The 22,579-nt window shown below is 43.2% G+C and overlaps 1 protein-coding gene across 11 annotated transcripts in view; it reads right to left on the reverse strand.

Annotated features, from left to right (window-relative positions):
* Window positions 1-22,022, reverse strand: part of LOC101703630 (transmembrane epididymal protein 1A-like) — a 102,732-nt gene extending 80,710 nt beyond the window's left edge. For 5 of the 11 annotated variants that reach the window (XR_015441050.1, XR_015441053.1, XR_015441052.1 and 2 more), the window contains exon 1: window positions 21,640-22,022. The gene's annotated coding sequence lies outside the window, so the exon portion shown is untranslated. Of the gene's footprint in view, window positions 1-21,322; window positions 21,357-21,639 lie in introns of all 11 variants that reach the window. The other 6 variants (XM_013068886.3, XM_087186748.1, XM_087186746.1 and 3 more) reach the window with 2 other exon arrangements.
* Window positions 22,023-22,579: the final 557 nt, after the last annotated feature.

Here is a 22,579-nt window from a genome sequence, read left to right on the forward strand (position 1 = left end):
CCCCCCGCTCCCACGTCTTAAACCTCTCTCTTTCTCTCTTCAAATTCCTTCGCTTGGCTCATTAACCCAACTCCAACACGCATAGCCACCCATTTCCTGCCTCTCCACCCTGCAAGTCCAGCATCTGAAAACTGGGGTGTGAACGCACTTCTGCACACGCACACTCGGCTACCAGCTCACAGGGGAGAGCTGAGACGCTTCCCGCCGTCGCACCCGTGAAACTGCAAAGCCCACAAATAACCTTCTTTTGCCAAATTCACAGCGCACCTTCCAGTTTTTGTACCCGGGCCTTTCTTCCTTATCCTGACCTCACTGATTTCCTGTCTTTCCTACAACTTCTCTTCCTGGCCTCTCCATCCGCCCATTCTCTGGACTCCCCTCCGCCTCCTTTCCCAGGCTCCTGCTTCTCAGTCCCTTGACAGTGACGCTGCAGCCCCTGCTCTGCTCAGCCACCCTCGCCCCTGGGAGGAGTATGCACTGCCACACGCTTGTCACCTTTCTCTGATCACAGCACGGATGACATTTCCAGCCTCTCCCAAGCTCCAGATCAGAGTGCCCAGAACGAGCTATCTGGTTACAGCCAGAGGTCTTGGCACTGTCTAGGGCCAGACATGTCCTCCTGCTGAGCCCGCTGTCCTGCAGGAAGCCCTCTCTCCACTGGTGACTCCATCACCTTCTCCCAGGTGGGAGCCTCAGGAAATGCCCTAGATGTCTCCCTTAGCCACACATGAAGTCCAGCCGGGATAACTTCCTACCCTTTTGCAAGCCCATCTGCTTCTCTCCATGAGCCTATGTCAGCTGCAGACAGGCAGAGCATTGTCTCCAACTCTGTATTCATATTCCTCCTTCCCTTCTTCCTTTCATGCTCCCTCGTTCTCCATGTATTTAGTCAGTCAGCAAACACAAGTTGAACTTCTACATTGTACCAGGCTCTAGGAATTTAAAGAGTGGAGGGAAAAAAAGATAATGCCCCTGAGATCAGGGAGCTCACCACATCATTTGAGAGGGACATCAAGAACCCCAGTGCCAGGAAATATCCACAACAAGGAGTCCAGAAGCCACTCTCTGGACTCATAAACCTGGTCACATAAATCTGGATGATTTTTATCGTCATTGTAATATTTCAAACTAAAAGTGAAGACACTACTATATCAGACACCCAAGCACTCAATGTTCTGTTCTATGAATTCTGATATTCATCTTTCTCTTGTGTTTATATCGTATAATATTTGGGTAACTATAATCTATTGCATGTCTCCAAACTTCATATAAAATGTTTCCATACTCTACACATCATTTTACAGAGTGGGGTGGGTTTTTTTACTTAACATTAGGTTTTTGAAATGTATCATATTTACACATGAGCATTTTCACTGTTCTGTAGTAATATGTAGTATTTATTAATTCTCCTGTTGATGGATATGTACATGATTTCCAGTTTTGCCTTAATATAGCAATATTGTAACAAATCCTAGAAATCAGTTGGAAAATTAAAGGACCCACATGTCTGAAGTTATTTAGACATTGCCAAATTGCTCTTCAAAGTGAGAGCACTCATTTATACTCCCACCAGCAGCTTATGAGAGTTGTTTATCTACTTTCTACTCTACTTCTAAATACTTGGTAGTAACCCATTTTAACTGCTGCTAGTCTGAGGGACATGAGCTTACATTTTTTATTTCCTTTAGTCTTTTTTATTTTCCTTTGACCCAGTGTCTCGCTGTGTAGTTCAAGCTGATCTCACCGGTGATTCTCCTGCCTCAGCCTTCTGGATGCTGGGATTACAGGCGTGTTCTACGGTGCCTGACTCCTTGAGTCTTAATGGAGTTGCATTTGGATTTTCTTTTCTCTTGAATTGCCTTTTCATAATCTTTGCACATTTTTCTATTGTATTATTCGTTGATTTTCTATTGTATTTGTAGGCTGTCATTAAAAATTGTACATACTAATCTTCCATCAATTCTCTAAACATAAATACCCATCTTCATCAGTTCTCTAAACATAAATACCCTCTCCTAAATGAGTCTTGTCTTCAACTGTGTCTAACTTGTCACTTCTAGACAGAAATTGTCGAATAAAGGCAGGTACCATATTACTCATTCCCGATTTACTTTTGTACCCTGTTTCAAAACTCATTATCTCCCCAAATGTCATAGCTATCACTTAAAAGTTTGAAAGATTAGTTTTTAATTTTTTTGGAGTATGAAAGTAGGAACCTAATGTTAGGTTTTTCCGTGTGTATAAATAATTTTCCAAGCATTGATTATTTTTAAAAGTAATTCTTTCTCCCACTGGTTTGAAACCCCAGCTGCTGTACATCTTTTCTGTATGTGTGTGGGCTTCTTCCTGGGCTCTCTGTTCTTCACTGCCACCCCACTCCCTAATTACTATTCCTTCCTAACCCCACTAAGTCTTGTCACTTTGTAGATTAACTTCTTCTTCCACCCCTCTGCCTTGTGTTCTTTTCCAAAATTATCTAGCTCTTAATCTTCCCTGTGAATTTTAAATCAGCTTTGTCAAATTCCATCCAGATCAAAAAAAAATTTTTTTTTAATTTTTTTAAACTTCATTTAGATTTTAATTGGATTTATGGATTATTTGGGGGAAATTGGCATACTTAGGATAGCGCGTTTTCTGATTCATGAATACATGTCACTTCGTTTATTTTTAGGTCTTGCTTTTATTCTTTCCACAATACTTTGCCACTTCCTCCATAAATATTTTCCTATGTTCTGATAGATTTGTCACTGGGTACCTCAGGCTTTAGCTCACCATTCTGGATGGGATCTTTGTTTCTTCTATTATATTTTCTAACTGGTCATCATTGATGAGTAGGAAGATTGGTCATTTTGCTATGACGACCTTGTGTCCAGCAATATTTCTGAACTTATTTAACATATGCAGTTCTATAAATTCTTTGGAATTATCTGTGTAGACAATTTTAATTGCAAAGAAAGAACACTCGGTTTCTCCCCTTCCAATGCTTATCCCTCCTTTTTTCTTTTTTTATTGTGTAGGCTAAGTTCTCCAAGGTGGAAAAGAAGTAATGAGAATAGGCATCCATGTCTTACACCCAAGTGTGAAAAAGTGCACCTGAAATTGTGCCCCATGAGTGTGTTTGCTGGTGATTATTGATAGATAAGTTTTACCATGTTTACATTTTTTCCTTCAATTCATAATTTGATGTTTCATCATGAACAAATGACAGAATTTTATGGAATTCTTTTTCTGTATCTAGTAAGATGATTGTGTATTTTCTCCTTTAATTTCTTTTCTTTTTTTTTTTTTTTGGTACCAGGGATCGAACTCGGCAGGCGGCGAAACCACTGAGCTAAATCCCCGGCCTCCTTTAATTTCTTAATATGGTGAGTTATATTAGTAAATCTTCCTAAAGCAGGCATTCTTACATTTTGGAATAAACTGTAATGATACACTAAACTTAATTCATTCTGCTAGTATTTTATTTATGACTTTTGTACCTAACTCCCTAAATGAATGCATCGGTTCTTTATTGCTGTGTAATACTTATCCTAAACTAGTTGATCACAACAACAATGAGCAGTGATTATCTCTGTTTCTGTGAATCAGGAATAGCGAGTAATGCGCCTTGATGGTGGTCTTGGAGTCTCTGACAAGGCTGCAGGCAGGCTGTTAGCTAGTGGAGTAGCTGGAGGATCTGCTTCTAACATGACCCATTTGTGATTGGTGCTGACTTGGCAAAAGGCTGGGTTTCTTATGCCATCCTCAGGGATGCTGGATGTTTAGGCTTCCTCCACAACGAGATGTCCAAGAAGGGAAGGCAGATGCTGTCATGTCTTTCATAAAATAGCCTCCAGTGTTGGACGTGATACCCTATGCCTGTAATCGCAGCCCTGGGAAGGCTGAGCCAGGAGGATTCCAGTGAATTTGAAGCCAGCCTGCACTACATAGTGAGTTCAAGGCCAGCCTGAACTACACACAGATACCCTGTCTCAAAAAAAAAAGCTTCCAGCATCATACACTGTCACTTCTGCCCTATCCTGCTAGACAGAGGAGCCATGGTTGGGGGCAGCAGAGTATTATGTGTGTACATAACACATCTTAATTCTTTCTTTCTCTCTTTCATTTTTTCATTCCCCACCCCTCCCCTCCCTCCCTGCTCCTTCTAACTCTTGGTCCCCTTCCCATTTACAAAAGCTCTATTTTCACCATTTTCCCCTTCAGTTTTTTATTTATTTCCATGCCCTTTTCCCTCCCCTCCCTCCACCATCCCCTGTTCCCCCATCAACTTGAAAATGTTCTCCTTACTTCCTATTTATATATCTTCTATTTAAATATCTTCTCTGTATACACACACACACACACACACACACACACACACACATATATTTGAGCTTCTCATATAAGAGAAACCATGTGATATTTAAGCTTCTGTGTCTAACTTATTTCACTTAATAGTATGGACTCAAGTTGCATCCATTTACCTATGAATACCTCAAGATTATCCTTCTTTATAGCAGAGTAGTACTCCTTTATGTATAAATACTACATTTTCTTTGTTTTCATCCATTGATGGACATTGTAGTCTCTCTCTTTTTTTTTTTTTTGTAACAGGGATCGAACTCAGGACCTTGTGCTTGCAAGGCAGGCAACAGATTCACTGAGCTAAATCCCCAGTCCAACATTATAGTCTCTTATTTTTGAGAAATTTTTCTGATGGTTTGAAAGTTAAATATTGTGTTTTGATTCTTCAATTCATCCTGAACTCGTCTATCTAACTGTAACTTACTCTACAAAATCTAAATTTGTTCCATTTTCTTTCTTATTTCTAACATACCAAGGATATTATTATACTTCTTGTCATCTAAAGCAGTGATGTCCTATAGAAATAAAACAAAAGCCACATATGCAATTTTGTATTTTCTAGTAGTACCATTTGAAAGAGTCTTTAAAAGGTGGAGTTAATGATAACATTTTATTTAACTCAAAATATCTAAAATATTATCATTTTTATATGTAACCAATATTTTTAAATACAAATGAAATATTGTACACTCTTTTTTTCACATTAAGTCTCAGAAATTCAATGTGACCAGGCGTGATGGCATCTGTAATCCCAGCACTCAGGAGACTGAGGCAGGAGGATCACCATGATTTCCAGCCCAGCCTAAGCTACCTAGTGAGTTCAAGGCCAGCCTGCACCACATAGCAAGACCTTGTTTCCAAAAAAAGGAAAAAATAAAATCCAATGTGTACTACACAGTGAGTATAATGTGTCTCATTTTCAGCTAGCCACATTTCAGTTCATCAGTAGCCATAGCTATAGAGCAGTGAAGGAATTTTTATTAGTTTTCTTTCACTTATTATTTAAAAATAGAAAAGTTGTAGTTTTCAGTTACCCCAATTCCCTCCCAAATCTGTATTTTAGAACTAAGATGAATTTTTTTTTCAGTACTGGGAATTAACCCCGGGGGCACTCTACCACAGAGCTACAACCCAACCCCTTATGTTTTTCTTTTGAGACGAGGTCTTGCTAAATTGCCTAGGTTGCCCTCGAACTTGCAATCCTCCTGCCTCTGCCTCCCAAGTAAATGGGATTACAGACATGCGCTGCTACACCTGGCTAACGTGTTTTTTGTTTTTGTTTGTTTGTTTGTACCGGGGATCAAACTCAGGACCTCGTGTTTGCCAGGTAGCACCTGTTCTGCCACTGAGCTACATCCCCGGCCCTAAAGTGATTTTTTTAAAGGGTAAAACTACAAAAGAATGGGAGACAAAATTTTGTAAACTGAAAAGCTGATGGATGAGGAACAACAGACTCAACATACCAGAAAAAAACTGTCAGCAAAGCTAACCACACAGGAAGTGCGGCTGAAAGCCCAAGGTCTGCACAGCCACAGGAGGCCACAGAACCCAGAGCCGCCTGCATAGGGACGTGCACAGGACTGGCACAGGGTGACCGAGTTGCCTCTGACTGAAAAGCCCGTCGCCACAGGCTCCCCAAGCAGGCGGGCCGCTAATGCATGACTGTCTACTGATTAAAAGATTCCTACCCGGGGAAGGGGCTGACCCTGGAGAAAGGACCTGCAGGTGTGCACATGTGTGGGCCCCAGGAAAACTGTCCAGCCAAACCACCCCACAGCAACACTTGCTGGGACAAGGCCCACCTCGCACATGGAGCCCTCAGACCCTTTCCAGAGCTCTGTCCTGAAGATCAATGAACAAGGCCGGGACTGTTCAGGCAGCTACAACAGAACACCACAAACTGGGTCCCTTCCTAACCGCAGGATTCACTTCTTACAGTTCTGAAGGCTGCAGGGTCCAAGATCAAGGTGGACTCCTGTCTGGTGACAGCACAGTCAGCCCCTCCTTGCCATGTCCTCGCCCTGAGGAAGAGCTGAGGGTCCCCTGGGGCACTGATCTCAGGCAGTTTCAGTGCCCATGGCCTACTCACTTTGCAAAGGCCTTGCTTCTAATCACCTTGGGGCTGAGGATTTCAACATACAAATTTCAGGGGAACAGAAACATTCAGGTCAGACCATAGCAGAGGATTATCGGACTTAACCAGACATCGAGCTTCCCGTGTGAAAGAGGCCAAAAAAAAAAAGGATATTAAGACAATTCATAAAAGAAAAAGAAGTCATTTGGTGCACGACTGTAATCACAGCTACTCAAGAGATTGAAGTAAGGATCACAAGTTCAAGCTCAGTCTGGGCAACTTAGCAAGGTCCTGTCTCAAAAATAAAAAAATAGAAAGGGCTTCGGGACATGGCTCATTTGCCTAGCATGGTAGAAGCCCTGGGTTAATTCCCTAGTACCAAAACAAAAAAATCTATAATTGATATCCTCAGAGAGATAAGCAGAGATAGATGGATAATAAAAAAATGTGGAAGACAAAATGAAAACTTCAGAAGAAAGTTTGGAAAATGTCTTATTTTTCTCATTGCTGAGACAAAATACCAAATACACACAGTTAAAGGAGAAAAGGTTTATTTCAGCTCACAGTTTGTAGAGGTTTCAGACCATAGTCAACTGGCTTCAAGGCAGGGCAGCGTGGCAGAGGGGCATCAAGGAGAAAAAACAGTCCATGGCAAAGCAGGGCAGGCAGAAGGCAGCAAGCAGCAAGCAACAACAGTGCAAAAGCTGCAGCAGCAACAGTCTGCTTCTCTTTTTTTTATCCTTTCCAAGCTATCTACCTTTTGGGTGATGCCACCCACAGCCAGGGTGGGCCTTCCTTAATCCCAGCATTGCAACCTTAATCCCAGAATCACACACCCTAGATCCAGCCACCTTCCCTTTTCAGGAAAATCTAGAATACAGCCCATATCAGAAATAAAATCAAGATTAGCAGAAAAAGCAGAGAGACAACCCCAGGCACATACAGCTATTTGATCTTAGACAAGGGAGCCAAAAACATACACTGGAGGAAAGGTAGCCTCTTTAATAAGTGGTGCTGGGGTAAGAAACTGAAAGTGGAAATAAGGACTGAAATGTGTAATAGATGTTGAGAAATGGGGAAAAAAGAAGTGTTCAAATGTGAAGGGGAACAAGGGAGGAGGGAGGGAGAAAGGAAGGGACAAGAAAAAGAGTGAAAATAGAAGGAAAAATGGAAACAAAGCTTCTGTACATAGGGAGGGGAGGAGGCTTGGGGGGAAAATGGGATAAAATTTAATTTAAAAACTAAAATCATTGTGCTGGGAAATTGGATATCCAAAGGCACAGGATTGATTGTAGAACCATACATCTCACCACATATTAATCTAAAATCAAAATGGCCAAAAGAGCTAAATGTTAAAATAGCCTGGCATGGTGGTTCACACCTATAATTCCAGCACTCAGGAGGCTGAGTCAAGAGGATCGCTATGACTTTGAGGCCAGCCTAGGCTTCAGAGTGAGCTCAAGGCCACCCTCAACTACATAGCAAGGCTCTGTCTCAAAAAAATTTAAAAAAATTTAAAAAGTTAAAATAGAAATACTTAATCTATTGGAACACACAGGCCTTGAAGATATAGGAAATAATACCAAGAATCAAAAAATGGGATCACATCCAATTAAAAAGCTTCTTCACAGCAAAGGAACAATCAACAGGGCTGAGGATTTAGCTCAGTGGTTTTGCCTCCTGCTGTGCAAGCACAAGGACCCAAATTCAATCCCTAGTACCAAAAAAAAAAAGGAACAACCAGCAGGGTGAAGAGAGAACCTGTAGCATGGGAGAAAATTTTCCAGCTCCCATAGCTTCCACAGACAGAAGACTAATGTCAAAAATATTTAAAGAACTCAAAAATAAAATAAAATAAAATAAAATAAAATAAAATAAAATACCACAAAATAAAAGACCCAATCAAAAACATAGGCAACTGAAATAAATAGGTACTTTTCAGAAGAAGTACAAATGGCCAATAAATACTTACAAAAAAATGTTCATCATTGCTGGCCATTGGAGAAATGCAAATTAAAACCATATTGACTGGTGTGAAAAACTAAAAGTGTAAATAAGAATCCAAATGTGTAACTGATAATGTGAAATAGGAAGAAAATGTCTAAAAGAGTAGGGGAGGGCTGGGATTTAGCTCAGTGGTTCCTGCGCCTGTCTTGCAAGTGCAAGGTCCCGAGTTCAATCCCCAGTACCAAAACAAAAAAAAAAGAAGTGGGAGTTTTTCAGGGATTTAGCTCAGTGGTTCTGGTGCCTGCTGCACAAGCACAGGGTCCTGAGTTCGATCCCTGGTACAAAAAAAAAGAGTGAATATAAAAGAGTAGGGGAAGTGGGAGGGGAGGGGGAAAGGAAAGAAGGGAAAAGAAAAAATATGAGAAAAGGAAAAAAAAAACAGAAACAAAGTCTTTGTAAATAGGGAAGGGTGGAGGGGGTGAAGGGAGGGCAGGGGAATGGGGAAAAAATAAGAACCAAGATACATCATGTAAAGGTACAAGATCCCAATGTTGACTGTAACTGTATCACATACCTAAAATGCACCAATAAACTTAATGGGGAAAAAACCATATTGAGATACCATTTTACACCAGAAAGAATGGCTATCATGAAAAAATCTAATAATGGGCCAGGTATTTACCTCAGTGGTTCTGCCATCTGCCTTGCAAACACAAGGTCCCGAGTTTGATCCCTGGTACCAAAAAAAAAATCTAATAATAACAAATGCTGGCAAGGATGTGGGGATATAAGAACTCTACTACATTGTTGGTGGGAATGTAAAGTAGTACAACCACTATGAAAAATCAGTGTAGAAATTCCTCAAAAAAATAGAAATTCCATTTGACTCAGCTATCCTCCTTCTAGGTATCTTCTCAAAAGAGTTCAAATCATCATATTACAGGGATACATGTGTACCCATGTTTATAGCCACATAGTTAATGATACCTAGATCTTGGAAACAACATGTATGTCCATCAACAGATGAATGAATAAGGAAAATGTGATATTTATATACAATGGAGTATTACACTGCCATAAAAAAGATAAACTAAAAAAAAAAGATAAACTTGAGGGTTTTGTAGGAAAATGGATGGAACTTAAAAACATAATGTTAAGTGAAGGGCCGGGGATTTACCTCAGTGGTTCCGCCACCTGCCTTGCAAGTGCAAGGACCCGAGTTCGAGCCCCAGTACCAATAATAATAATAATAATAATAATAATAATAATAATGTTAAGTGAAATAAGTTAGACATACAAGCTCAAATATCACATGGTTTCTCTTATATGAGAAACACAATATATATACATACTAGAGAGAGAGAGAGAGAGAGAGAGAGAGCAAAATAGAAGAGAGATAAATAGGAAGTAGGGAGAAATTCAAATACTTCCCCAAATTACAAATTCCTTTGTTTTAAAAATATTTCAGGGCAAGGGATTTAGCTCAGTGTTTCCACCTGCCTCAAAAGCGCAAGGTCCTGAATTTGATCCCTGGTACCAAAAAAAGAAAAAAAAATGACACCAGCCTCAAAAAATATTTCAATATATGCTAATTAGTTTTATTTATACTACTGTACTAGTTTTCTTAGTTCATTGACAAGGAAGTTTTGGGGCCAGGGGTTTGGCTCAGTGGTTTCTCTGCCTGCCTTGCAAGCACAGGCTCTTGAGTTTGATCCCCGGTACCAAACAAACAAACAAAAAAGAGAAGAAAGTTCTGTGTTATTACCTGTTTTGTTTCTTTTTGTAAGAATCTTTTTGGTTTCGGTCTTATACTCTGAGTAACTATTTTGAAGATAACCATACAGTCAGTTATACACAGTGTAATAGCTATTGTTAATCTTTTATCATTTGATTATGAAATTTTTTTCCTTAAAAAAAAGAGAGGGAGAGATTGAAAACAGGAGAGAAAAAGTAAGACCTTTAAATGATCAATCCAGACCATCTAACATCTAAATAATAGGAAATTTGCAGAGAGAAAATGAAGGGGAGAAAAGTATTAAAGGAATAATTCAAGAAAACTTCTAAGTAGGAAGGACTTCTAAGAAGGAATTTCAAAGATCTCCATATTCCCAGGACAGTGAATTTTAAAAGACCCCTACCAACATGTATAATTGTTAACTATCAGAACAGCAGGGATAAAAGGAAGAGCTTAAAAGTTTGGGAGGAGGGAATCCCACATATGGAGTCTGAAACCAAAATATCAAAGAACCTCACCAAAAGCTAAAAGATAAGAAAACGGCAATGTCCTCAAATTCTGAGAAAATTATTTACAACCCAGAGGGTAGCTTAACTGTGACTCAAGTGTAATTGTGGAATAGACACTTTCAGAAATGAATGGTTTCAGAAAGTGTACCTAGGTCTTAAACATCCTTGCTTAGGAAGCCACTGAGGAATAGACCCCATGAAATGAGGGAGTAAACAAAGAGGAAGACCCAGATGATAAGCAAAGGGAATCCTCAGGATGACAGAGAATGGAAGTCCTAAAGGGAGACCAGCAGGGTCCGGGCCAGAATGTCGCCAAGAAAATAGTGAAAGTAATGGAAGACCTGGCACGTTCAGACACAATGAGAGATGAATTACTTGTAGGAATAGAATCAAAGCAAACAATAAAAATAGCAAACCATTATTATCACCAGAGAAAACAAAAAATGGTAACCCCCCAAAAAATTAGAGTGCAAGATTAAGCCATGAATAGTATGGATATGATACTGCAAATATAAGCACTAAATAACTTAAAAAGTATGATATAATTACCTTGAAACAAAAGGGAAGAAGAGTTTGGGAGTTGAGGGGGGAATACATATCATACAAAGAAATGAAGACATAAAAAATGAGAAAAATATAAACAAGGTACACAGAAACATAAAGGTCAATACCAAAGCAAGAACTACAACACACTAGCAATAGGCAGTGGGAAGTGTTTGCCTTCGGGGACTGGGAACTGGGGTTGAGTAAGATGGCTCTCTTATCTCCTGTTGTGCAATAAATCACTCCTCGAACTTATCAGCTTAATGTAACAAAAAACACTTGTTAATTCCCATAGTTTCCATGAGTTGGGAACTTGGAAGCAGTTCCGCCGGTGGTTCTGCCTCTGTCCTTTCTGAAGTTATTGTCAAGATGGTGAGGAGGGCTGTGACCTGCCCAAGGTTCCTCTCAGGATAATGGAGTAGAGGTCAGGGGTCCCTAGTCTCACACACACACCCTGTGAGTTTCTCCTCAAAAGGGGAGGCCTCAGGATGCAGATGCACCCTCCTCACAGGCACTGTTTTCTCCTGAGGAGAACAGGTGGGAGAGGCCCTGGGACCTCGGATGCCCTTGAAGGAAGGCGAGTGCCCACTCTACACAGTTCCCCGGGGAGCACCTCCCCCTGGTGGCCACAAGAGGAAGCTGCAGTGCCCTCAGCCAAGGAAAAGACCAGGACTTCAGGCCTATGCCGAATTCCACACATCCCGGACCCGTGGAGATGGCATGGTCGCCGGAAGGGCCCCCTGACATGGAGCCTGAAGTGGAATTCTCTCTCCCGACTGCTCTGCTGCACCGAGCCCACCTACTCGGGCCTGTTCTGTTAAGGCAGCTACTTTCTATCTGGCCTCTTTGAGCTACAGAATATTGACTCTAGAGTCCACTTGGTCCTGAGAGTTTTTTGAATGGGTAAAATGTCCAGACCTCCCTTAGGACCACAGAGAGAACTATTGGCAGTCTGTATGGGGGTCCAGAACTCAGATTTGAGGGGAGACAGACCCGGGTCTGACACCCACGTGTCACTCACTAGCTGTGTGTCTGGATAAGTTACTTAACCTGTCTTTATTTCTGATCTTCATTTGTAAAATAAGGATAATGTGTTGCTGTGAGATTAAAACCAGATAATCAGATCCAAGTTATCAGATAACTCCTCTTTTCCTGTGGTTTGGAGGTTCGGGCTTTTCCTAGTCCCTTTCTGGAATCTGCAGGCCTCCACAAGTCTCATCTGCACCTTAGGCAGCAGGAACGGGGGATTTTTGAAGGAGGAGCTGGACCCAGATAAAGTTCAGCTTCAGGGACCCCACCTGCAGGCCAAAGTCCTTGGGCCCTAAAGTTTTCCCTTAGACACAAATTCACAAACATACCCTCTGGCTGCTGGTGCCTGGGTGGCTCTGTTTAACTCCTTCCCACCCAGGAGCCCGAAGGCCCAGAGCTCCGGAGAATCCAGGAGGCCCTGCCAGGAAAGCAATAAAGCACACTGCAGTCCAGGCCCAGTAGTGCACACCTGTAAGCCCAGTACTTCGGAGGCTGAGACAAGAGGATCCCTGTGAATTCAAGGCCAGCCTGGGCTACATAATGAATGCAAGGCCAGCCTCAACTACATAGCGACACCCTGTCTCAAAAAGAGCAAAAAAATAAAAAATAAAGCATCCCGCAAGCTTCATCCCTGCTCTCAAGGCGTTCACAGCCCAGTGAGGAGACGCAGAGCTTCAGCACCACACGCCTGGGCCCGGTGGGATAGAGGAGGGGCAGCTGGCTGGGCACCTGAACGACACCTCCTGAGGTCATTCAGTGTGCACTCCTCCCTTGACACCTGCCGCCTCGTCCCGATTTCTGCTCGCTCCATAGGGAACTCAGTGGTAGGAAAGGAAAGCAGATCCCGACGCTGGGTATCGGCAGCATCAGGGCAGAGGTGCTCTGCTGCTGAACATAAACAGCTTCACAGGACATCAACCTCAGACAAGGCCACTCTGTGGCTGGGCTGGATCTAGACAGAAACAAGCCCGACTCTCTCCGCCCTTTGTGACTCCCATGGTGCCCCTGGCTGTGTGTTCCCCTTCACCGCAACAAGCAATAAACCCAGTGTGCTGCACAACAGGTGGCTTCCTGGTGGTCCCTGGGCGGAGGAAACTGACCAGGATGACCGAGAAGTAGGGGTCTGAATGAAATGAGGGGTGAGCCAGGTGGAGGTGTGGGGGAAGTGGAACAGGGCCACATCAGCTCTGATGAAGTATGGCTGGCATGCTAGTGACTGGCGGGGGACAGACCCGGAAAACCGCATGTGCGAGGCTCCCAATCAGCCGTGGCTGTGGGTGCACGCAGTTTTAAGTCATTGCAAGAGCCACTGTGACCTGTCCTGGGAAGTAAGAAATGTGTACAGGGGACCCTTGGCTTATGAATTCAATTCATTCCCAAGGGGTGGCTGTAACTCAAGTTGGTCAGTTGCCTTCGAAGTCTTCTCCTGTGTAATTTTTGGCCACACTTTCCTCTCCAGGCAGATCTCAGTGTCCGGAGAGACACTGGCCCAGGATTTCTCGATTAACCCCACACAGGAAACGATGCTGTCATGCTCCTTCCAGAACTCTCCAAGGGTTAAATCTGCATCTGAGACCATCTGGAAGCATGAGCCGCCGGTTCGTAGCTCAAGACTTTGGTCATAAATTAAAACTAAAATTCCGGGCTGGGGATTTAGCTCAGTGGTTCTGGTGCCTGCCGCGCATGCACAAGGTCCCAAGTTTGATCCCCGATACCAAAAAAAAACCAAAAAAACCCTAAAATTCCGGTCTTAACCCAACTTGTTTGTTTGTCAGGCTGCTGTCATAACTTGAGGGTCCACTGTACTATACGGCAAACACACAAGGATGAGCTTTTGGTGCTGTTCATCAGAGACCTTAGCAAAATCACTGTGGGTCCTCATGGTCTGTCTGTTGGAGCTACCTATAGGCTTTTGTTCAATAGGTAATAGAATGCATAGATCAATACATCCTCTCTTTTGGCCATTTCTTTGTGTTAATCACCAATGAAGAAGAGACAGTAGGTACCAGACCCCACCTCTTGAGCCATCCTGCAAGCTCACTCTTTGGATGTGCACATTCCTAATCCATCTAGGGAAAAGGCTATCCCTTTGGTTTAGAGTCTTAGGATAAGCCAAGCCAAGTATTTGTGTGGTCCAGTATGATTTAGTAGTGAGAGAGACCGAACAAATTTCATCACCAGCTGCAATTTATGCCCCGGAAAGAATACAAAAAGAATCTGCCTTCTAGTTGCTGGCTACATAAACCGGAAATTCCCTACAGCAGCTCAAGCTGCAGGCTGCAGGTGTGAGCATACACATCAGCTTCTCACTCTCCGTCACTGAGCCCCAACCCCAGCCCCAGCCATCTCAGGGCCCCTGATGCCTAGCAATTAGTTTCCCAATGAGAAAGGGCTAAAAGCAATGCAGGTGAGAACTAAGTGTTGTTTTAGAATTAGCATTTAATAGAGAACAAAAGTAAGCTTTTGACTCTTTCTCTAGGTGGCCTGAATTTTCTGATCCATTAAAATTAGTAGAATGAAGTACAGTCTAGTCCATGAGGGGAGTGAGCTCTGATTTGGGGCAGCACACAAAAATGTCATGCCCAAGATTTCTATCCTGTACCCTGTTGCCAGTGGGAGCCATGAGAGTATTGTTTTGTTTTCATCTTTATTATTACACCTTACATAATGATCACATTCTTTGTGGGAAGTTGAATATAACACTTCTTTGTTTGGTTCGGTTTAGTACTGGGGATTGAACTCAGGACCTTGTACTTTCGAGGCAGGTGTGGTGCCACGGAGCTACATCCCCAGCACTTCTTGATAATCTTTTAACCCTTTCACCCTCTTCCCTCCAACTCTTGTTCCCATGAGAGTATTTTAAGCAGGAAGGTGACAGGCACAGGTTAAATGTTAAAAGTTAGAAAGATCACTCCGGTAGCTAACAGTGGTAGATGAGGCTCTGGCATTCATCTATCTCCACTCTTTCCTCATCTTCTTTTTTATTATTTTTTAAGACTAAAGTTCCAGCAAGACATGGTTGTGCACACTTGTGATACCAGCACTCTGGGAGACTGAGGCAGAAAGATTACAAGTTTGAGCGCAGCCTGGGAGACCTAGCAACCTAGCAAGATCCTGTCTCAAAGTTAAATACATAAATAAATAAATTCTTCAGAAGGGTTGGAAATGTACCTTAGTGAAAAGCACCCTGGTTCAATCTCTAGTACCATACAAAAAAAAATTTTTTAACCCATAAAGAAAATGAACAGAGGAAGTATTAATAGCAACATTTTAGACACTAGAAAGCAGCTAGAAAAATGGCGACCAACATAGCAAAACCAAGCAGGCTCAATCTTGAACCTAGGAGAAAGTACAGAACAAAGTCTATTTATACCCAAATCAACAAATGGTTCAGGAATGAGTGGCACCAAATACCTCTGAAAGTGATGAAGAGGAGTGGGTGACGATGGAAATGGAAACTGAAAGATTGATCAATTCCTCTACCTTATCCATGCCTTCCCTTGTTCTGATGGAGACTAGGGGTGTTTTTCTTCTAAAAGGATAAAACTGAAGAAAAAAAAAACAACAATTGAGTCTCTGAACCCCAGGGAGCAGAGTGAGGGAACTGCTCTGAAAATGAGATCCAGCAGGAGTTGCAGTTGAATGCACACGTGCCCCTCTGTGCCTTTTCCCAGCCCCCTCTCCTCTGCTGCACCAGTTCCCAGCCCTAGCCACAGCTGGAGAACAGCCGTCCCCCTGCAAGGCTCTGGCCAGCCCAGGAAGGAAGCGCTGGAGATTCTGAAGCCCAAACTCCCCTGGGCTGGAGTGAGTCCCCGGGCAGCAGAAGAAGGGGCGACCCTGGGCAGCCAGAAGTACCTCATCCTCAGTCCTGTTCTGAGCCCAGACTGCAGGCCTGGCTCCTCTCTCTGGCCTTGGAAGGCCAAGTACCCAATGTACCCCTTTGGCCTCCAAATATGTTTTCCTTTTCGGTTAATTTTGCTAAGGAAGATGTGTTATTTGTGACCAAAAGAGCAAGACCACAATTATACATCTGTATAACAGCATAGGAAAAAGTGTAGACATTCAAACTAAGATCTTGACAGTAGTTATTTCTGGGTGTGTTAGATTTTAGGTGATTTTAGTTTCCTTCTTTATAAGCTATTAAATTTTCCTCCCAAGTTATACTTATTCTACTTTTTTTTTTGGTACCAGGGATTGAACTCGGGTCCTTGCTCTTGCGAGGCAGGCGGCAGAACCACTGAGCTAAATCCCTAGCCTCTACTTTTATTATGTAAGCACTAAATATTTAATATAGAAAAAGCCGCAAAGAAAAATTACAGACGTTTTCCTGCAAGAGTCCTGTACTTAGGAATTGTGATTGTTAATATTTTGACTTCTTACCTTCACACACACACACTGTGGCCTATGGAATCAAGTGACACCAGCCACCCTGTAGACACCTTTGTGACAACTAAGTTGTCATAAAGTGTTTGGAAGCATTAAAAGATATGAGGTTTTTGGGTTTTTTGTTTGTTTGTTTTTTGTGGTGCTGGGGATTGAAGCCAGGGCCTTCACTCTAAACTGCATCCCCAGCTGCCCTGCCTTTTTAAAATTTTTGTGTTAGCTAGGCTGGCTCAAACTTGCTATCCTCCTGCCTCAGCCTCCCAGAGTGCTGAGATTATAGGCGTGCACCACCACACCTGGTTACAATAGGTATTTTATAGCCATGAAAATAACTTGAACCCTACTCCCATTTGAGATTCACATGGTCAATAGTTAATGCATTACTGGGTGGAGGTAGGAATGAAGAGGCTTAGTGGATGCTCATAGCACGTGGAAGCCACTGGAGACCAGGAAGGAGGACATCACCAGCAAGGAAGTTGGCTAAACTCAGCACTGCAGTGCGAAGGTCAGGCCAAGAGTGTGACCAAGGAGCCCCAGGAGGCTGCTCCCCAATACTCCAAACTAACCTCCTTCCTTCCGAAGTGCAGAGGATATATGCAGGGAGCAGCATATATCCACCTGGCTGTACAACTTCAGAAAATTACTTCTACGTACCTAGTTTTCCTCGTCTGCAAAATAGGAAAGGACTGACAGTGCTGGCAAACTCCATGATTGTGTTGGAGACCACAAGCAGATTGTACTCTTACCATAGCGCTCAGTGCATGACTAGTATTTAGTAAATGGTCATGATGGGGACAGTGAGGAAGACAGAGGAGTGGCTCATCCAGAAGGCTCTGAAGGAAAACGCTGCTGGCAGGTGGGGAAGAACCATCATTAGAGACTCAGGCAACTCTGCTCCAAGGATCAAACATCTGCTTCCCCAGTGAGTCAAAGTAGGGGGACTGTGAGCCCCAGAAATCTTGGATAGGTGACCAGGGCTGCAGGTATGGTCAGAAGAGTGGGCATTGTCCCATGAGCCAAGGACGAAGGCTAAGGATGGGCCACCCTGTCTGCATGGGCAGCCAGCAGCAGGGATCTGGGTGACAGATGCTTGGCAGAGATGCCATAGGTGGCCAAAGGCTGATGGTCAAAGATGAAAACAGCAAGCATCAGGGACAAAGGCCCACGGCAGGGAGTGGGGAGGTGGTGGACGACAAAGCAGAGAGACGGTGAGGAGAGCTGCTCTAAATCAGAAGTGCTCTGATTAAAATGAGATCCCGGCCCTACCTCTTTCTCATCCTTGGCCACAGCACACCTAGAGAAATGCCACAAGGGGAAGGCTGTGACCCCACATTTTGGCAGTTGATTGCAGCAGATCCAGCACACTGAAGGACAAGCAAGTAACCTTAGCCAAGCCCCACAGTGTGGAGGGGTTAGGAGTTCTGTAGGAGGCCTTTCTTCTGATGGGCACAGCTAATAGATTATGACCATGGCTCTCAAGCGGGGAATACCGAGGTTGCTGTCCATTCCTGGGCTGGTGGGTCTGAGAGAGACCACCACACTGAGGAAAGGCTGGTCACACCTCCTGGCCACTCCTCTAGACCTGCCTTTGACCTCTTCCCCTACTTGCATCCAGATCTCCATGGGAACTTTCGAAATCTCTTGCTGCCAGGACCCCATCCCCAGACATTCTGGTTTAGGCGCAGAGATTGGTATTTTGTAAATATCCAGACCAGAACTGCTATTCTGTCAACTCTATTCCTTGCAGAATCTTTCAAAGCCTCTGTTTCCTCTTCTTTAAGTAGGAATGATAGTACCTACCCCAGGATAATATGGATGACATTTAAAATACTTAGGAGCCGGGAATTCAGGTCAGTGGCACCGTGCTGGCCTTGGAAGTGCAAGGTCCTGAGTTCAATCCCTGGTACCAAAACATAAATAAATAAATAAAATACATGTCACTGAAGAAAAGGGTTGTAGGGCCGGGGATTTAGCTCAGTGCTTCTGCTGCCAGCCTCACAAGTGCAAAGTCCCAAGTTCAATCCCCAGTACCAAAAAAAAAAAGAAAGAGGTTGTAGCCCACATCCTTGGGTGGTTCAGTCTCAGAAATTTATTCTCATAAATTTATGTTTGTGTTTAGAAGTAACTGTGATGTCTCCTGATTTTATCCAGTGGGAATACAGAACACATTTATGAAACAGTCCTGTCAAAAATTTGAATAAGAATCTAATCAAGACTCTGTCTAACTTTCAATTTACAGAAAATACAGGGGATGGAGGTACAAACTAAATGGCACCATGAATAGGCAGTATACAAATCTAGACTGTGGGGCCAGGGATTTAGCTTAGTGCAAGCACAAGGTCTGGAGTTTGATTCCTGGTACCAAAATAAATCTAGACTTTGGATCAGTCTCTAGTGACAAATAATCCAGTTTCTCCATCAAATTAATGGCAGAAAATAAAGAGAAGGGGCAATAAAACAATTTAAGAAACATAATAAAAAAACAAATAATTGAGTTTGACAACCAAAACACTTCAAGAGGAAATTACCATATGATCCAGTAATTGAATACATTATGCTAAGTGAAATAAACCCAACTCAAAAGACAAATACTGTATAATTCTACTTTATATAAGGTGGCTACAGAATAAGCCAATTTACAGAGATAGAAAACAAAATAGAGGTCACGGGGGATTTGGGGTTCATGACTATTGTTTAATCGTTTCTGTTGGATGATTTTTAAAAAGCCCCTGGAAATGGATAGTGCAGATGAGTGTACAACATTGTGAATATACTTAACACCTACTGAATTATACACCTAAAAGATAAATTGTACACATTTAATTTACCACAAAAAAGTAGTTCCATTTTTTTTATTTATCTCTTGAAAAATAGTAAGGGAAACCCATAGAAACAGCCCACAGCAACATGTTGGAATCTCTTTGCTCTCATATCCATGCCCCTCCCCACCCACATTGTTTTTGGGGGGGTTCTGTTTTTGTTTTTGTTCTGAGACAGGGTCTCAACTTATGGTGCAGGCTGGCCTTGAACTCACTATATAGCCCAGGCTGGCCTCGAACTCAAGGCTCTCCTCCTACCTCAGCCTTGGGAGTCCTGGGATTACAGGCGTGCACCACCACGCCCAGCTATTCAGCCCACATTGATTTCTGCACACTTCTGCTCACATCACCACCCCCACCCTGCAGCCTTCACAGCCCTTGCCTCTCTCAGCACTGGATTAGATAGCCTGACAGCCTCCCTCAGAGTAAGAAAGAATGCTTCCTCTCCAGGGTGAAAAGGAGGGTGAGGAGTAGGCTAGCTACAGAGGACCAACGAGCTGCCAGAGGTAGAAAGGTTGTGGTCACACCCACAGTGGTAATGGAAGCCTAAGTCCTTAGTTCCCTCCCCCCAGAATGATCTCACCCTTTCAGAGCATGTAGGCTTCACTGCTTCACAGGATTCCACGCCCATGATCAGACCCAGTGATAGTGTTGCTATTGAATGGCAACTACACCTGTACCAAGCACAGTAATCTATTCCTATAGTCCTTATAACAATCAAGCATGGAACCACTGTTACTACCATTTTGCCAGAAACTGGGAGTCACATAGGGCAAAGGCCTTCCCCAGCCAAAGTTACACAGCCAAGTTTCTCTCAATCCTTGGACTCAGATCACTCTACTAAGCAGCTGCCAGTTCAAGATTCACATTTCTGGGAAGTTTTCACAAGTGAGTACACTGAGGCTACCCTTGGAGATCAAGTGACCAAAAGAATCACTGGCAAAGTAAAATTTTCTTCTCCTCAGGAGGCTCCCACACCCTAAATGCCTCCCTTCTCATCACAAAATGTCAGCTACTGAGCCCAAATCCACTCCGCTGGGTCTTGGCGACTGAAATGAGTACACACATTGCAAACTATTAAGGTAACCACAGCTATGTGGGGAGAGAGCAGCCAGATTCGGGGTGGCTTCTGACTGCTCTAGCCCCTCCCCCCAAGAGTGGCATCTAGACTCCCCCTAGCTACAGTCACTTCTTGGAAAAACAACCATTTGTCTGCACCCTGATGGCTCCCAGTGCACCGACAGTGGCTCTTTGTGGGTGTCCAAACTCACTCTTCTTCATCCAAGCTGCTGCCCACTGGCCAGGGCCATCCACCTCGCCAAGATGGCACCTGTTTTGGGTTTCACTGTCCCTGGGCCTGTGCCTGGTTTAACTCAGATGTGCAAAAACAGCAGCCCCAGCACTGTCTCTCTTCAAATTCCAACAGCCCATAACCAAAGCTCATGATACGTGCGGTAATAGGACCCAGCAAGGCAAAGAGCGATATAAACTATAAACAGAGGGTAAGCTCAACAAAATACACAGAAAGAAGAAAACATTTCAAAAGGCCTTGTATTCTCCACAAAGAATTTTTCCTGGTTATTTTATTATTTGTTTGAATTTTTTAACCAAATTTTCTACTTCAAGCCAACATTTTTATAATTAAAAAACATGCCTCGTGGCCAGGCATGGTGGCCCAAACTGTCATCCCGCACTCTGGGAGGCTGAGGCAGAAGGATAACAAGTTGGAGCCCAGCCTGGGTAACTTAGCAATTAGTAAGATTCTATCTCAAAATTATAAATAAAGAAATAAATTTTTTAAAGGCTGGAAATGTAGCAACGTAGCTCAGTGCAAAAGCCCTGGGTTCAATCTCTAGTACCAAAAAGAGGAAAAACAAAAACCCACCACCACTAAAAATACCATCTAACGGGCAGGGAATTTAGCTCAGTGGCACCTCACCTGCCTCGAAAGCACAAGGTCCTGAGTTTGATTCCTGGTAGCAGAAAAGCAAAAACAAACAAACAAAAAATACAAATTTGTTAAACAATTCATGGCACGTTAAATGTCAGAGAAAAAATTAGAGGAGAAAAATCAAAGGTAGATGAAGACCGGATGATTCTGAGTTGGAGTTTTAATTTTATTAAGCATGTAATATCTTAATTTTTCTTCATTTTATGTGGCTCTGTTTTTCAGAACTTTTCCAATGAAGAATCATTGCATTTATGACAAATAAAACAGTATTTCTCTTATCCCTGTCAGGAGGGCCCCCTACTCACCTATCTCTGGAGAAGGACAGAAAAATAAAAAAGAAAAGCTACTCTGAAGGTCTTGTCCGATGCCACTTCCAGCGGTACCTCAGTTGGAACCTATGAGGAAAAAGTTCCTTCATAATGACGTCAACCTTGCTTTGAAAAAGAAGTCTCTAAAACTCGTGAAAAACACAGTTGATGTGAATCATATGTCTGAGTGGCGGAGTTCCCGCTATGCTGGCCGAGTGCACAGATGTTCAGGGCAGAAATTCCTCTCCACACAGCCATGACTCCTCCTTGGAGCGGTGGAAGGTAAGTAGCCTGGCCCTTGTCAATGTCCCTGCCTGGGAGGCTGGCCACCGTGGCCCCAGTGTCTTACCTCCTCACCCCTTGTGATCTATTCCCTTCTCTAGTCCTCCTCCTTGTCAAAAAGTAACAGGATCTGATGGTAATCATTTACTCTCCTTGACGGATGGATTACACTTCAGCGGATAAGCTAATAGCTTAACCGCTCATTAACATTTAAAAACTTCCAATTACAGAAGGAAAAACCTCTACTAAAGAATTTCAGGCATCAGCCAGCAGGTGCAGTAATGCTTTTGCCAAAGGGAGAAGGGCTTGGGTCCTGAAAGTAAATCTGATTTAGACTTCCTGAGACTCGGGGTGCCAGGGGAGTAGAAAGAAGGGTGCTGGTCCTGTCCTATGTGGCTTCTCTGGGAAGATAAACTGGGCTGGGCTGGTTCCGCCTGCTGGAGTTCCTGGGAAAGAATGAGGCGTCTTGTGTGCTCCACATCTGCAGCCTGTCGTTCCTGGGTGAGTCTAGCTGGTACTTCCCCTTTACCATCGTTCCTTTGTTCCCTCTTTCACATTCACCCTTTTCCTCAGTTTCCAGGGACTGTGTTTTCACTGGACTGTGTTTCCTGGCAAGGTTCTTCCTTAGGTGGCGCTCGGCAAGCTTTTCAAACTG

Source organism: Heterocephalus glaber, unplaced genomic scaffold (genome assembly GCF_053883595.1).
Source record: "Heterocephalus glaber isolate CG9 unplaced genomic scaffold, H.glaber_assembly_v1.0 deba00001504, whole genome shotgun sequence".
Taxonomy (NCBI): domain Eukaryota; kingdom Metazoa; phylum Chordata; class Mammalia; order Rodentia; family Bathyergidae; genus Heterocephalus; species Heterocephalus glaber.